General features: G+C 44.2%; 1 protein-coding gene across 1 annotated transcript in view; it reads right to left on the reverse strand.

Annotated features, from left to right (window-relative positions):
* Window positions 1-3165, reverse strand: part of STMN1 (stathmin 1) — a 29164-nt gene extending 25999 nt beyond the window's left edge. Inside the window, exon 1 of the mRNA XM_040229692.1 lies at window positions 2853-3165. The gene's annotated coding sequence lies outside the window, so the exon portion shown is untranslated. The remainder of the gene's footprint in view (window positions 1-2852) is intronic.
* Between the last annotated feature and the right edge of the window lie 11265 nt (window positions 3166-14430).

A 14430-nucleotide genomic window follows, 5' to 3' on the forward strand; every position in this document is an offset into this window, starting at 1 on the left:
TGCTATGTGCCAAGCACTGTACTAAGTGTATTAGCTCATTTCCTCCCCATGACAACTCTTAGGACAGGTTCAAAGCAGATGAGGAATTTCCCCGGGGTCGCACCTATAGAGGGGCAACACTGGGATTAGAAATTTCTTCCAGATCCTGTGTTTTTATTTAAAAAAGTAATTATTTGCTCACTTTTAATGATCTTACACAGATCCTTTTGGGAAAAAAAAAAAAATGAGAACACTGCAAACATCACCATACTCTTTTTACTGAGTGGGAGGAATGAACAGGGCACCGTATTGCTGGTGAGAGTAGAAACAGGTAACACTTTTCAGGAAAGCAGTTTGGCCATTTGAATCAAGGGTTTTAAAAAACTGTCCACGCCCTTCAGTGAAGAAATGGTCACCCTCTATAGAGACAGCCATAGCTATCAAGATGTAAAATGCATATTCCCTGTGACCCAGCAATTCCACCCAAAGGACTCTATTCTACAGATGGATACAGCAACACATGGACAAAACGGCATATATGTGAGGACGTTCATTACTGCACTGCTCGAATAGCAACAGATGGGAGACATCTAAAAACGTACCAATAGAATTGACTCGTTTAACCACGGCACACCCATTTAAGGCAATTCTATGCACCATTTCTAGAAAATAAGGCAGTTTTCTATTTTACATGTGGAACAATCATCAAGAAATTTTAAGTGAAAAGAGAAAAAGTATGTATATGATGTGCTACTGTTTTTATATGAAAAAAAGAATATATATATACATACATGTACATATATATATATTTTTTCCTAAGAAAGATACACAAAAAGACAGGTGATATTGTTGCTTGTAAGAAGGAAAACCACAACTGAGAGACACGTTTTTTTTCCATTGTGTAATCGTTAGTACTTTTGGAATTTTGTATCATGTGCACATATTAGCAATTCAAAATTCAATTTAAAAAACAACAGATTCAGCAAAATTCCTATCTCTAGACCCAGTAATTCTCCTTCTGAGAATCTAGCTTAAGGAAACGATCAGATTTCAGACAAAGATTTATGCAAAAAGATATTCACTGAGGTGTTATCATAGTGAAAAAATGTAGGCAACTTAGAAGTCCAACAATGGAGAAAAGAAAATTATGGTGTGTACATATAATACTATCATGAAATCATAAAAAGGATGTCTGCAATAATATCTTAGTGACATAGGAAGATGCTTATTACTGTTAAGTTTTTTTTTTTTTAAGCCAGGTAGAAAATTAGCTATGCAATATGCTCTCATTGCTGTAACAAAAGCAGGCATAGACAATAATTGCCAAAAAGTGAACAGTCAGGACTGCTGTGTGGAGGGACTATAAGTGATTTTGTTCCCCCAGATAGCTTTTTATACCTTTCCACTTTTTTGAAGTGGGCATCTATGCCTTTAATGGCCTTTAAAAAACAAAACAAAAACTTAAGAATAAAACCTCATAGTACTTAGAAAAATTAAAGACATACACAGTAACCCACAAATTCTACTTCTAGAAATAAACCCTGCATAAATCGATGAACAAGTTTGCAAAGTGTTATTAATCACAAAAGATGGTAGACAACTCAAGAGTTTATGGAAGGAGACGACTTCAACAAGTACAGAACATCCATATGCAGAATATTAAGTAGCAGTTATGGAGAATGGGGTAGGTAAACCAACATGCAAAAATCTGCAGGGTAACATATTATCATAGCAGGGAAAGCAACTTGCAGAACAACATGGATGCTGTGACTGCATTTATGCTCAAAAAAGAAAAGCTGAAGCTCTGTGAGTTTGGACATTAATGTATGAAGGGCATTAAATTGTTAACAATAGCTCTCTCTGGCAAAGGGAATACACTAAAAGACTATCTTTGCTTTTGACTCAACGTATATCTGTGGTATTTGCATCTTTTATAAATGTGTTCTCATATCATTTGTGTGGTTAGAAAACAGTAATAACATAGGAGGATACATATAAGCATAGAGAAAGTCTGAAAAGATACACAACAAAATTATCAGTACTTTCCAGCAGGGATGAGGGACTGGGATTTAAGGTGATGGGTCATTTTCTCAATTTACTCTATATACAGTGAGCTTTTTTCTGTAATTACACCCACATGTGAACTACCTTCATAATTATAGCAGCAACATCAAAAGCCTGCCTGTTCGGCAGTAGCCTCTGCATTTCCCCAGCTCTCTGTTCTTCCTCTATGCTAAGGCTCTGTTCTCAGGTGACCTCCTTGCTGACATGCAACGCCCAGGAGCCCAAAGCCCCGGATGACACCAGGACCTCAGCCTCCTTTCTCCTCTTACCAGAGACGGGGAACCTGAGATGCTGAGCCACAGCCTTCTGGCAGCTCGGCTGGGAAAGGGGACTCGGGCAACCTGGATCCCAGGCCCCTTGTCTCCCACCTTCAGTCTCCAGAGATAACCCACAGGAGCCAGGCAAGGGAGGACAGGGCTTGAAGCCACAAATTAATGATATCAGTGTAGCATCGAATGCGGGAACAATAAACCCCATCATTTACCGAGTTGCCTCTGGGCTCAGCTTCGACCTCCCTTCCCAGACAATGGCTGGTCAGAGCCCCCTGCCAGGTTTTCCGGGGAGACTGCGACAGAGCACGGGGCCAAATTGGCCTCCGGTGGCCAACACTCTGGGATTCACCTCCAGTGACTTGTCACCTCCAAGGCGGGAGCTTGGGAACCCTCCCGGGGCCCAGGAGCTCAGCGCCGGAAGATCTGTTTGCTCCAAAAGCTGAGCAGGGCAGCGGGAGGGCGCTGGCCTGGAAGCAGAAAATCGAGGCTTGAGGCGCCAGAACTGCCACGTCTCCCTTTGTGACCCTGGCAACTCACCAGATCCTGGGAGTCTCGGACGTTGGGGGGCAGACAGGAGCCTCTGTATCTGGGGGAGAAAGGGCGGTGCCGAGCCCCTCCCCCACCAGGGCTGTCTCAATCCTGGATGTCGGGGAAGCTGCTGTTCCCTCTTCCCGCGCAGCTGCTGCCTGTCTGTCTCCATGGCAACCAGGCCAAAAGACTGATTTGCCAGTGTCCAGGCTCTAGAGCTTACCTCGGAGCTGGGTTTTAGTGTGTCTTTCTGGAAGCCGGTCCATTGCCACTCCCAGGAGCCTCCAACAGCATCCTCTAGCCATTGCGTGGGAGGCACCCTGGGCCAACTAGAAAAAGCGCACCCCTTTATAAACCTCATCCCCTTGAAGAGAGGAAACGCAGCCTTAGGCCCAATGGGCTTGTAAATGCTGGTAATTTGTCGTTCAAAGGCCCCCGTCCCTCTCCCTAGTTGCCCTGGGCTGCTAGTAGGGAGGGATTCGCAACAGATGGCTTAGGGGGCGAGGTCACTTGCACCGAGGTTCCCCCATCCTCAGTTCAGTTCAGTGGCTCAGTTCAGTGTGACTCTCTCTCACTCCATGGACTGCAGCACGCCAGGCCTCCCTGTCGATCACCAACTCCCAGAGTTTACTCAAACTCATACCCATTGAGTCGGTGATGCCATCCAACCATCTCATCCTCTGTCTTCCCCTTCTCCTCCTGCCTTCAATCTTTCCCAGTATCAGGGTCTTTTCAAATATGTCAGTTCTTCGCATCAGGTGGCCAAAATATTGCAGCTTCAGCTTTAGGATCAGTCCTTCCAATGAATATTCAGGACTGATTTCCTTTAGAATGGACTAGTTGGATCTCCTTGCAGTCCAAGGGACTGTCAAGACTTTTCTCCAACACCACAGTTCAAAAGCATCAATTCTTTGGCACTCAGCTTTCTTTATAGTCCAACTCTCACATCCATACAAGACTACTGGAAAAACTATAGCTTTGACTGCATGGGCCTTTGTTGGCAAAGTAACATCTCTGCTTTTTAATATGCTGTCTAAGTTGGTCATAACTTTTCTTCCAAGGAGTAAGCGTCTTTTAATTTCATGGCTGCAGTCACCATCTGCAGTGATTTTGGAGTCCAAAAAATTAAGTCTCTCACTGTTTCCACTGTTTCCCCATCTATTTGCCATGAAGCGATCGGACCGGATGCCATGATTTTAGTTTTCTGAATGTTGAGTTTTAAGCCAACTTTTTCACTCTCCTCTTTCACTTTCATCAAGAGGTTCTTTAGTTCTTCTTCACTTTCTGCCATAAGGGTGGTGTCATCTGCATATCTGAGGTTATTGATATTTCTCCTGGCAATCTTGATTCCAGTTTGTGCTTCATCATCAGCCCAGTGTTTCTCATGATGTACTCTGCATAGAAGTTAAATAAGCAAGGTGACAATATACAGCCTTGATGTACTCCTTTTCCTATTTGGAACCAGTCTGCTGTTCCATGTTTAGTTCTAACTGCTGCTTCCTGACCTGCATACAGATTTCTCGAGAGGCAGGTCAGGTGGTCTGGTATTCCCATCTCTTTCAGAATTTTCCACAGTTTGTTGTGATCCACCTCAGGCAAAGAGTTGACTCATTGGAAAAGACTCTGATGCTGGGAGGGATTGGGGGCAGGATAAGGGGACGACAGAGGATGAGATGGCTGGATGGCATCACTGACTCGATGGACGTGAGTCTGAGTGAACTCTGGGGATTGGTGATGGACAGGGAGGCCTGGCGTGCTGCAATTCATGGGGTCTCAAAGAGTTGGACACGACTGAGCGACTGAACTGAACTGAACATAGTCAAAGGCTTTGGCATAATCAATAAAGCAGAAATAGATGTTTTTCTGGAACTATCTTGCTTTTTCGATATCCAACGGATGTTGGCAATTTGATCTCTGGTTCCTCTCTTTTCTAAAACCAGCCTGAACATCTGGAAGTTAATGGTTCACTTACTGTTAAAGCCTGGCTTGGAGAATTTTGAGCATTACTTTACTAGCATGTGAGATGAGTGCCATTGTGCAGTAGTTTGAGCATTCTTTGGCACTGCCTTTCCTTGGGATTGGAATGAAAACTGCCCTTTTCCAGTCCCGTGGCCACTGCTGAGTTTTCCAAATTTGCCGACGTACTGAGTGCAACACTTTTGCAGCATCATCTTTTAGGATTTGAAACAGCTCAGCTGGAATTCCATCACCGCCACTAGCTTTGTTCATAGTGATGCTTCCTAAGGCCTACTTGACTTCATATTCCAGGATGTTTAGCTCTAGGTGAGTGACCATACCATCATGAGTATCTGGGTCTTGAAGATCTTTTGTGTATAGTTCTTCTGTGTATTCTTGCCACCTCTTCATAATATCTTCTGCTTCTGTTAGTCCATACAATTTCTGTCCGTTATTGAGCCTGTCTTTGCATGAAATGTTCCCCTGGTATCTATAATTTTCTTGAAGAGATCTCTAGACTTTCCCATTCTATTGTTTCCCCCCATCCGACTCCTTTCCATTCCCTTAGGCTCCTCGCTGCTCTTTGTAGACCTACAGCTGGATCCAGGAGTCCTACTGTGGCCTTTCCGGCTCTAACAATACTGAAATATAAAATACCTTGATGATAACCTTTCTCAGAAGGTCACAGAGGGTCAGGCAGGTATTCAGAGCTTTATAGACCTCTCCCTTTGACATAGATCTGCTGGAGAAGGGATAGGCTACCCACTCCAATATTCTTGGGCTTCCCTTGTGGCTCAGCTGGTAAAGAATCCGCCTGCAATGATGGAGACCTGGATTCGATCCATTGGTTGGGAAAATCCCACGGAGAAGGGAAAGGCTACCCACTCCAGTATTCTGGCCTGGAGAAGTCCATGGACTGTATAGTGCATGGGGTTGCAAAGAGTTGGACACAACTGAGCGACTTTCACTTTGACATAGTAGTATTTGCCTAACTTCCTAATTTGCCTGGCTTCCCCCAAGGCCATGTTTAATTAGACAGATATCTTTTCCTATCTGTACTCTGATACCCTGGCTACAAGCTTCCTAGAGGACAGGAATCTGCCTGCCAATGCAGGAGACTCCAGAGATGCAGGTTCAATCCCTGGGTCTAGAAGATCCCCTGGAGTAGGAAGTGCTAAACTACTCACATACTCCCGCATGCCTTGTGCATCTGGTTTCTCCTGCACAACCCCCTCCACCCCCAACTCTAGTACCTTCCTTTTCATCTTCCCACTGGGGGACCTTCTCTGGCTCTAATTGTTGCTCATGGTACCCCTCTCTAAACTTCATAGCACTTCTGGACAGCTGAGTAAACGGTTTCCCCAATTGTGGTCATCTCTTTAAAAGCCCTCACAACTATGTGCTAATTATTTTTTTAGATCTGTCTTTTCTCCCTTCAAATTCCTCAAAGCCTGGGGATTTCCTTGGGTCCCCATACTCACCACAGTATCTGGCACAAAGGAAGTATTCAACAGACATTTTTCCATCGTTGAGTGAATGAATAAAAGAAACAGTCTGAAGGCCACCAGTCCTCACTTTTGTATGAAGAGGTTTAGAATCATACTTTGCATTTGTCAGCAAGTTTTTAATGCCCTCAAAGCATTTCTGACATCACTCGTTACTTTGATTCTCACCATACCCAAGAATTAGGCAGGGGGAGGAATAGGACACCCTCTGATAGACAAGGACCCCAGGATGCTGAGAGATACAGTAATTTGCTCAAGGTCACGGGACAGATGGCCCAGAGACATAGGAGAGTTACGACCTTCTGACTCTGGAGCTGGGGCTCATTCCACCGCCACCCCTGGCTTCCCCATGTTCCTGTGACCTCCCACATGAAAAGGGACATCAGGAAAAGAAAGAGTACTTGAGGCCAAGGATCCTTTGGTCCTTTGAGGGAAGCCTTCCTTCTTAGCCAAAGCCCTAATCCACAGCCCAAGGAAAGAGGCATCTGAAATGATGGAAGCGCTGGGCTCAGAGCCAGCAGAGCTGGGTCCAGTCTTGGGGTTTCCACTTACTAGCTATTTGATCTTGGATATGTCATTTACTTTCTCTGAGCCCCAGTTTCCTAAGAAGTGGCATGTGTCTGCTTCACAGGGCGATTATAGGAAAAGCCACACTAACTTCTTCAGTTACTCAACTGTTTAAGGCCTTGCTGAGGATAAAATGAAATATCTGGCCACTGTGACATTTTATACCCTCTCCCTGGAAATGGTCAGTTGCTATCTGCTATTATATGCTTCAGTCGCGTCCTACTCTTTGTGACCCCATGGACTGTAGCCTGCCAGAGGCTCCTCTGTCCATGTGATTCTCCAGGCAAGAATACTAGAGTGGGTTGCCATCTCCTTTTCCAGGGAATTTTCCCAACCCAGGCATTGAACCCACATCTCCTGCATTGCAAGGCAGATTCTTAACCCACTGAGCCACCTGGGAAGCCCATCTGCTATTATTGTTATTATTATTTATGTTCCTATTATTAAGGTCATGAGTTCAGCCTCTGTTTTCATACAATCAACTTCACCTAGAGACAAGGAGGTTTATCCCAAAGCTATAGACACTGCCATTCCTTTGCACTGTTTGATAAATATTCACTTGCCTGTTCTACCCACAAAATAAACTCCTCAGAGATGAAGAATCTACCTTTCTCAACTATTTCCAGGAACTGGTACAGTACATAGCACACTGTAAACATTTAATAATCATAGCTACTGTTTACTGAACACTGTGCTAGTCACTTTCTTATGTATCAACTCTACAAGGTAAAAATATCATCATTCCCATTTTACAGATGTAGAAACTGAGGCTCAGAGAGCAAAATAACTTGTCCAGGGTAAGAAAGCTAGGAAATATCAGAATCAGGGTTGGATAGAGGCTGGCTAGCTTTAGAGTCTGTCTTCTTGCCATTCTTGTAGTTGACTCACTGCTATCCACCTCCACTGCTGGAAACCCCTTCCTTCATAGAGCCATTTCTCTAGCTGAGAGGCAGAGACTGGCTCTGATTCTCTTCCCTGTACTATCTGGGGATCTTACTCCTGGTTTTCCCAATAGCTGAGCACTTTTCCTTTTCCTTTCCTTATACCTGATGTCTGCAATGGTGGGGGAAAGGATTTCTTATCACAAGGGCATGAAGGCTGATGGAAAAGAAAAGCTTCATCGTGATTAAAATGATGAGGAAGTCAAGGGACACTTCAGGCTCCCGTCTGTCCTCAGGGAATCCTTGCATCCTAATCTGGATCAAATCACTGACTCCCTCCCCAGGGGGACTGATGTGATTGTCTGTAAAATGATGACAATCACACTGACCCTTCTGGGAAGGAGGAGAGGGGGTAGGTGGGAGGAATTAAAGCTTGGACATGAGGAGGTTAGAGATGAAAAAGCAAGAGTTTCAGGCTGAATTTAGAGCATGATATCATTCTTTTTAGAAGTCAAGAGTCTCTTTTAACTCATGTTTATGAAACTGCTTTTTGGAGTTTCTTGAATTTCTCATTTTGTTGATTTCTATCTATTATAACAAGAGTCAAAAGGGTGGAGACTTAAGTCCAGAGGGTACTTATGATGTAAGCCTTCGCAGGAGAAACAAGAGATTCAAATGGCTCACAAAGCCCTCCTACTGCCACCAAGGAGTGCAACATGGTGGCCATAGAAAGAGGAGGTGGTGGCCGCTTGGAAGGCGGCTTTGGCTAGCTGCAGGTACAGGAGAGTTTTCAGTGAGAGACGAACAGGTCTTGGGTACTTAACAGAAGAGAGAAAAATGCATTGAACACTCAACCCAGTTATGATTTAGATGCAGCCGTGGGCAGAATAGCAATGAGCTCCTTATTTTAAGCAAGTGATAAAGAGATGAAAATAGATCAAGTGTGTTGAATCAACCCAGGTTTTTGCAATCAGTGAACCGGATGGACCACACCCTTCTCAGAGAGAGAAGAGAGAAATATGAGGAGTCTTTCTGGAAAAGGAAGAGCCTCTCTTTTCAGAGTGGAGTGTTCCAATTGCTGCCTAGTGACTTTCACCTAAATCATCACTGGAGAAGGTGTAGACCCCATCCTGGTGCTGAACTCAGAAAGGGAAGGAGATTCTAGTCCCTTCCCTTGGGCCTCTGGATCCAAGTAACACAGTCCAAAAATAAGAGAATCCTGGACTATAAGGACCCTCCTGGTCATGTAGCAAAAGCTATGACAGTGTTTCCCATGTATGGTTTTGATGCCAGATACTTTATATATATTATCGCATTCCAACATCCTCATAAAGTAGGCATTTTACTTGCATTGCCGTAAATGGAGAGACTAAAGCTCAGGGTGAGGGTCTAGCCCAAGGTCACACAATTGAAAGTACAGAGCCAAGATCTGAACTTAGGCCTGTCTGACCCCCAAACCCCTGTTCTCTCTGCTACACCACAGAGATCTCTATTCAACAGCCACTTCTCAGTGAGACCTTCCCTGACTCCTGAAGTAAACATGCGCTGCCTTCTCCCTGGTGCTCTTTATGCCCCGCCCCCATTTTATTTCTCATCTTAGCACTTAAAAGCATCTGGCTTGTGTTAGTCATTCAGTCGTGTCCAGCTCTTTGCAACCCCATGAACTTTAGCCTGCCAGGGGCCTGTGTCCATGGGATTCTCCAAGCAAGAAAACTGGAGTGGGTTGCCTTTTCCTTCTCTAGGGGATCTTCCCAAACCAGGGATGGAACCCAGGTCTTCTGCATTGCAGGCGGATTCTTTACCGTCTGAGCCATCAGCACTTAAAAGCATCTGGCTTACTATAACTTTACTTGTTTATTTGTTTATTGTCTATGTTCTTCCCCTTACAACCTAGGCTCTATGAAGTCAAAGACTTTTATCCATAGTCCCAGTGTGTCAAGGAACAGTGTCTGGAAAAATGAATGAATTATTCAGTGAATAAGTGAATGTGGAATAACCTCTTGCCTGACTTTCTACTGGAATGCTGGCACCGATGCCCTCTGCTTTTGATAAAGAGCAACCCCAGTGGTCCTTTAGAAAACCTGAAGGTTCTAGATTCTGACAGACTAAAAGGGAGAAAAAACAGACAGCAGGCTTGCATTTTAAAAGAAAGGGCATTTATATGAGGAGCTGACATCCAAGCTGTCAAAGTGGGTGAGATGCAGATACGAGGTGCTAGTTCACAAGTTAATTTGAGTGCACACAGGGATCTGTGTATGAGAAAATAAAACAGGTAATTAGAGATGCTGGGCAGACAACGGAGCTCAGTCTCTAGGAAGAATTAACAAAGCCATTCCACAGCTTTGTTTGGCATGGATCATGTGTATGCTCATTCGTTGCCAGTAACTTTCTTCTTCATTTAGGAAGATAAAATGGGGCGGGGGGTTGCATATAAGACTTCCCTGCAGCACAGACATTGACTGTAACAGAGAAGAGATTTACAAAGTCAATTTTTTTTTTTTTCCGCCATGCCACATGGCTTACAGGATCTTAGCTCCCCAGCCAGGAATCCAAGCCAGGCCACAGCAGTGAAAGCTCTGAGTCCTAACTACTGGACCACCAGGCAATTCAGTGAAGTCACTCTAAAGCTGTAGTTCTTTAACTTGCCAAAACTGATAGCTTGGGGAAAAGTTTCTTAACCTCAGGAGGGATTATATGAAATAATGTATGTAAAACCCTCATACATAATGTATGTAAAGCCTGGACCCTGGGGGCCACCTGATATTTACTATTAAATTAATATCATTTCTTGATAATCCAATAAACACAGCAAACTCTCCCTCCAGAAAAATGTACATTTGACCATACACTCAAAACTTTTATATACTTTATATATGCAAGTATACTTGCATATACTTTCAGAGGGGATGGGCGCCTTCCAGAGGACCACTGAATCAGGAGTTAAGGACAAGTGTTTTAAAGAAACAGATGGACTCCCAGGCCAGCAACATTTGGCTGTAACTTGCTAGAATATATTCACACACATAAAGAGACAATGTAGTATATAGAACAGGGTTAGTAAACCTCAGGAGCACAGAAATGGAGAGTTACAGAGGCAAATATAGGCTGGCCCCATTCAAGCACTACTAAGTGAAGGTGCCCTGGTCCAAAAACCCATTTGTGGGACTTCCCTGGTGGTCCAGGGGTTAAGAATCTGTGCTTCCACTGTAGGGGGCATGGGTTCAATCCCTAGTTGGGAAACTAAGATTCTGCCTGTCACATGGTGCAGAAAAAAAAAAAAAAAAACCATTTGTCTGTCCCTGGGCAATGGTTTAGCCCTTACTATGGAGATGTGTGCAGCAGTCCTTACGCCTGATAGCAGTCCTATCTTTAACATTTGCATCATGTCACCTAATTCCCCTTGCTCTAACTGCATCCAATCGCCAATCAATCTTCTGACTAGAACATGGCTTTACCTCTGGAAGGCCTACAGGGAGAGAGAGGGAGGGCCTGGTCCTTTCCACTCACATTTCTCACTGTAAATAAGTGAACAGGCATTCAGGATTTGTAGAGCAGCCTATGAGTATGGCTAACCCACTCCTCCTCTGCTAACATAAAGATCAATTTTCTATGCCCACAAGGCTTCTTGTGTGATAGCCAATAAACCCCAGGGTGCTATGATTGAGAGCTCTGAATTTTCTTTAGAGTAATTTCTCTGTTAGGAATCTACCCTAAAGAAATAACTAGGAGTTGTGATGTATACATGTACATACAAAAGAGGTCCACCATAATGGATTTACAGAAACTTTTTATTTCAAGTTAATTTTTTAACTGACATGCAGTTTTAAGAAATAATATTCAGTTCAGTTCAGTTCAGTTCATTTCAGTCGCTCAGTTGTGTCCGACTCTGCGACCCTATGAATCGCAGCACGCCAGGCCTCCCTGTCCATCACCATCTCCCGGAGTTCACTCAAACTCACGTCCATCGAGTCAGTGATGCCATCCAGACATCTCATCCTCTGTCGTCCCCTTCTCCTCCTGCCCCCAATCCCTCCCAGCATCAGAGTCTTTTCCGATGAGTCAACTCTTCGCATGAGGTGGCCAAAGTACTGGAGATTCAGCTTTAGCATCATTCCTTCCAAAGAACACCAGGGCTGATCTCCTTTAGAATGGACTGGTTGGATCTCCTTGCAGTCCAAGGGGACTCTCATTAAGAGATTCCATATACCCCTATGTGTAACTGTGTCAGTGTGTTTGGGCTGCTACAACAAAAATACCGTAGACTTGGGTGGTTTAAAAAACGAACACTTGGGACTCCCCTGGTGGTCCAGTGGCTAAGATGCTGAACTATACACATGGACATCACCAAATGGCCAATACCAAAATCAAATTGATTACATTCTTTGTAGCTGAAGATGGAGAAACTGTGGTGGCGGTTTAGTCGCTCAGTCATGTCCAACTCTTGCGACCCCGTGGACTGTAGCCTGCCAGGCTCCTTTGTCCATGGGATTCTCCAGGCAAGAATACTGGAGTGGATTGCCATTTCCTTCTCCAGGGGACCTTCCTGGTCCAGGGATCGAACCCAGGTCTCCTGCATTGCAGGCAGATTCTTTACTGACTGAGCTACGAGGGAAGCCTGAGGAGAAGCCGTATACAGTCAGCAAAAACAAGACCTGGAGCTGACTGTGGTTTAGATCATCAGCTTCACTAGCAAAATTCAGGCTTCAAGAAAGAGGAGAAAGCCCCTAGGCCAGTCTGGTATGGCTTAAACCAAATCTCCTATGAATATGCAGTGGAGGTAACAAATAGATTCAAGGAATTCGATCTGGTAGACAGAGTGCCCGAAAAACTATGGATGGAGCTCCATAATATTGTACCGGAGGCCACAAACAAAACCATCCCAAAGGAAAAGAAAAGCCAGAAGGCACAGGGGTCATCTGAGGAGGCCTTACAGATAGCTAAAGAAAGAAGAGAAATGAAAAGCCAGGGAGAAAGGGAAAGGCATATCCAACTAAACGCAGGTTTCCGGAGAACAGCACAGAGATACAAGAAGGACTTCTTCAATGAACAGTGTATAAAACTAGAAGGAGTCAACAGAAGGGGAAAGACTAGAGATCTCTTCAGGAAAACTGGAGATATCAACGGAACATATTGCCCAAGGATGGGCACAATAAAGGACATAAATGGTAGAGACCTAGAAGACGCCGAAGAGATCAAGAAGAGATGGAAAGAATACACAGAAAAACTGTACAAAAAAGACCCAAATAAGCCGGATTGCTATGATGGTGTGGTCAGTCATCCAGAGCTAGACATTCTGGATAGCAAAGTCAAGTGGGCCTTAGGAAGCACTGCTGTTAATAAAGTTAGTGGGTGCAACGGAATTCCAGGAGAACTATTCAAAACCCTAAAGGATGATGCTATCAAGGTGCTGTATCCAATATGTCAGCACATCTGGAAGACCCGGCAGTGGCCACAGGACTGGAAAAGGTCAAACCTCACCCCAATTCCCAAGAAGGGTAGTACTGAAGAAAGTGCTAGCCATCAGACAATCACACTCATCTCCCACGGTAGTAAGGTCATGCTTAAAATCTTGCATGCTAGGCTTCAGCATTATGCAACCAAGAACTTCCAGATGTCCAAGCTGGGTTTAGAAAAGGAAGAGAAACAAGAGATCTAATTGCCAACATTTGCTGGGTCACAGAGAAAGCTAGGGAATTCCAGAAAAACATCTACCTCTGTTTCATCAATTACGCTAAAGCCTTTGTGTGGATCATGACAAACTGTGGAAAGCTGTTAGTGATGGGAATACCAGACCATCTTACCTGTCTCCTGAGAAACCTGTACATGGGTCAAGAAACAACAGTTAGAACACTGTATGGAACACTGATTGGTTCAAGATTGAGAAAGGGGTATGACGGGGCTGTCTGCTGTCACCCTATTTGTTTTTGTATACCCTAGTGTATTTGTATCTATACATTGAGCACATCATGAGAAATGTTGGGCTAGATGAGTTACAAGCTGAAATCAAGATAGGCGGGAGAAACCTCAGATATGTTTGGATATTAGAATGGATGAATACCATTCAAATGGCAGAAAGTAAAGAACTAAAGAGCCTCTTGATGAGGGTGAAGGAGAGTGAAAGAGCTGACTTTAAACTAACTATTTAAAAAACTAAGATCATGGCATCCAGCCTCATGGCAAATACTTATTTACTGCATGGCCAATAGAAGGGGGAAAGGTGGAAGTAGTGACAGATTTCTTCTTCTTGGGCTCTAAGATCACTGTGGAAGGTGACTGCTGCCATGAAATCAGAAGACGTTTGCTTCTTGGCAGGAAAGCTATGACACACCTAGACAGTGTGTTGAAAAGCAGAGACATTACTCGGCCAACAAAGGTCTGTATAATCAAGGCTATGGTCTTCCCAGTGGTCATATATGGTTGTGAGAGCTGAATCGTAAAGAAGGTGGGGAGCCAAAAAATTGGTGCCTTCAAACTGTGGTGCTGGAAAAGACTTCTGAGAGTCCCTTGGACAGCAAGGAGATCAAATCAATCAATCTTAAAGGAAATCAACCCTGAATATTCATTGGAAGGACTATGCTGAAGCTGAAACTCCAGTAATTTGGTCATCTGATGTGAACAACTGACTCACTGGAAAAGTCCCTGATGCTGGGAAAGATTGAGGGCAGGAGGAGAAGAGGG

The sequence above is a fragment of the Oryx dammah genome, unplaced genomic scaffold, assembly GCF_014754425.2.
Source record: "Oryx dammah isolate SB20612 unplaced genomic scaffold, SCBI_Odam_1.1 HiC_scaffold_27, whole genome shotgun sequence".
Lineage (NCBI taxonomy): Eukaryota > Metazoa > Chordata > Mammalia > Artiodactyla > Bovidae > Oryx > Oryx dammah.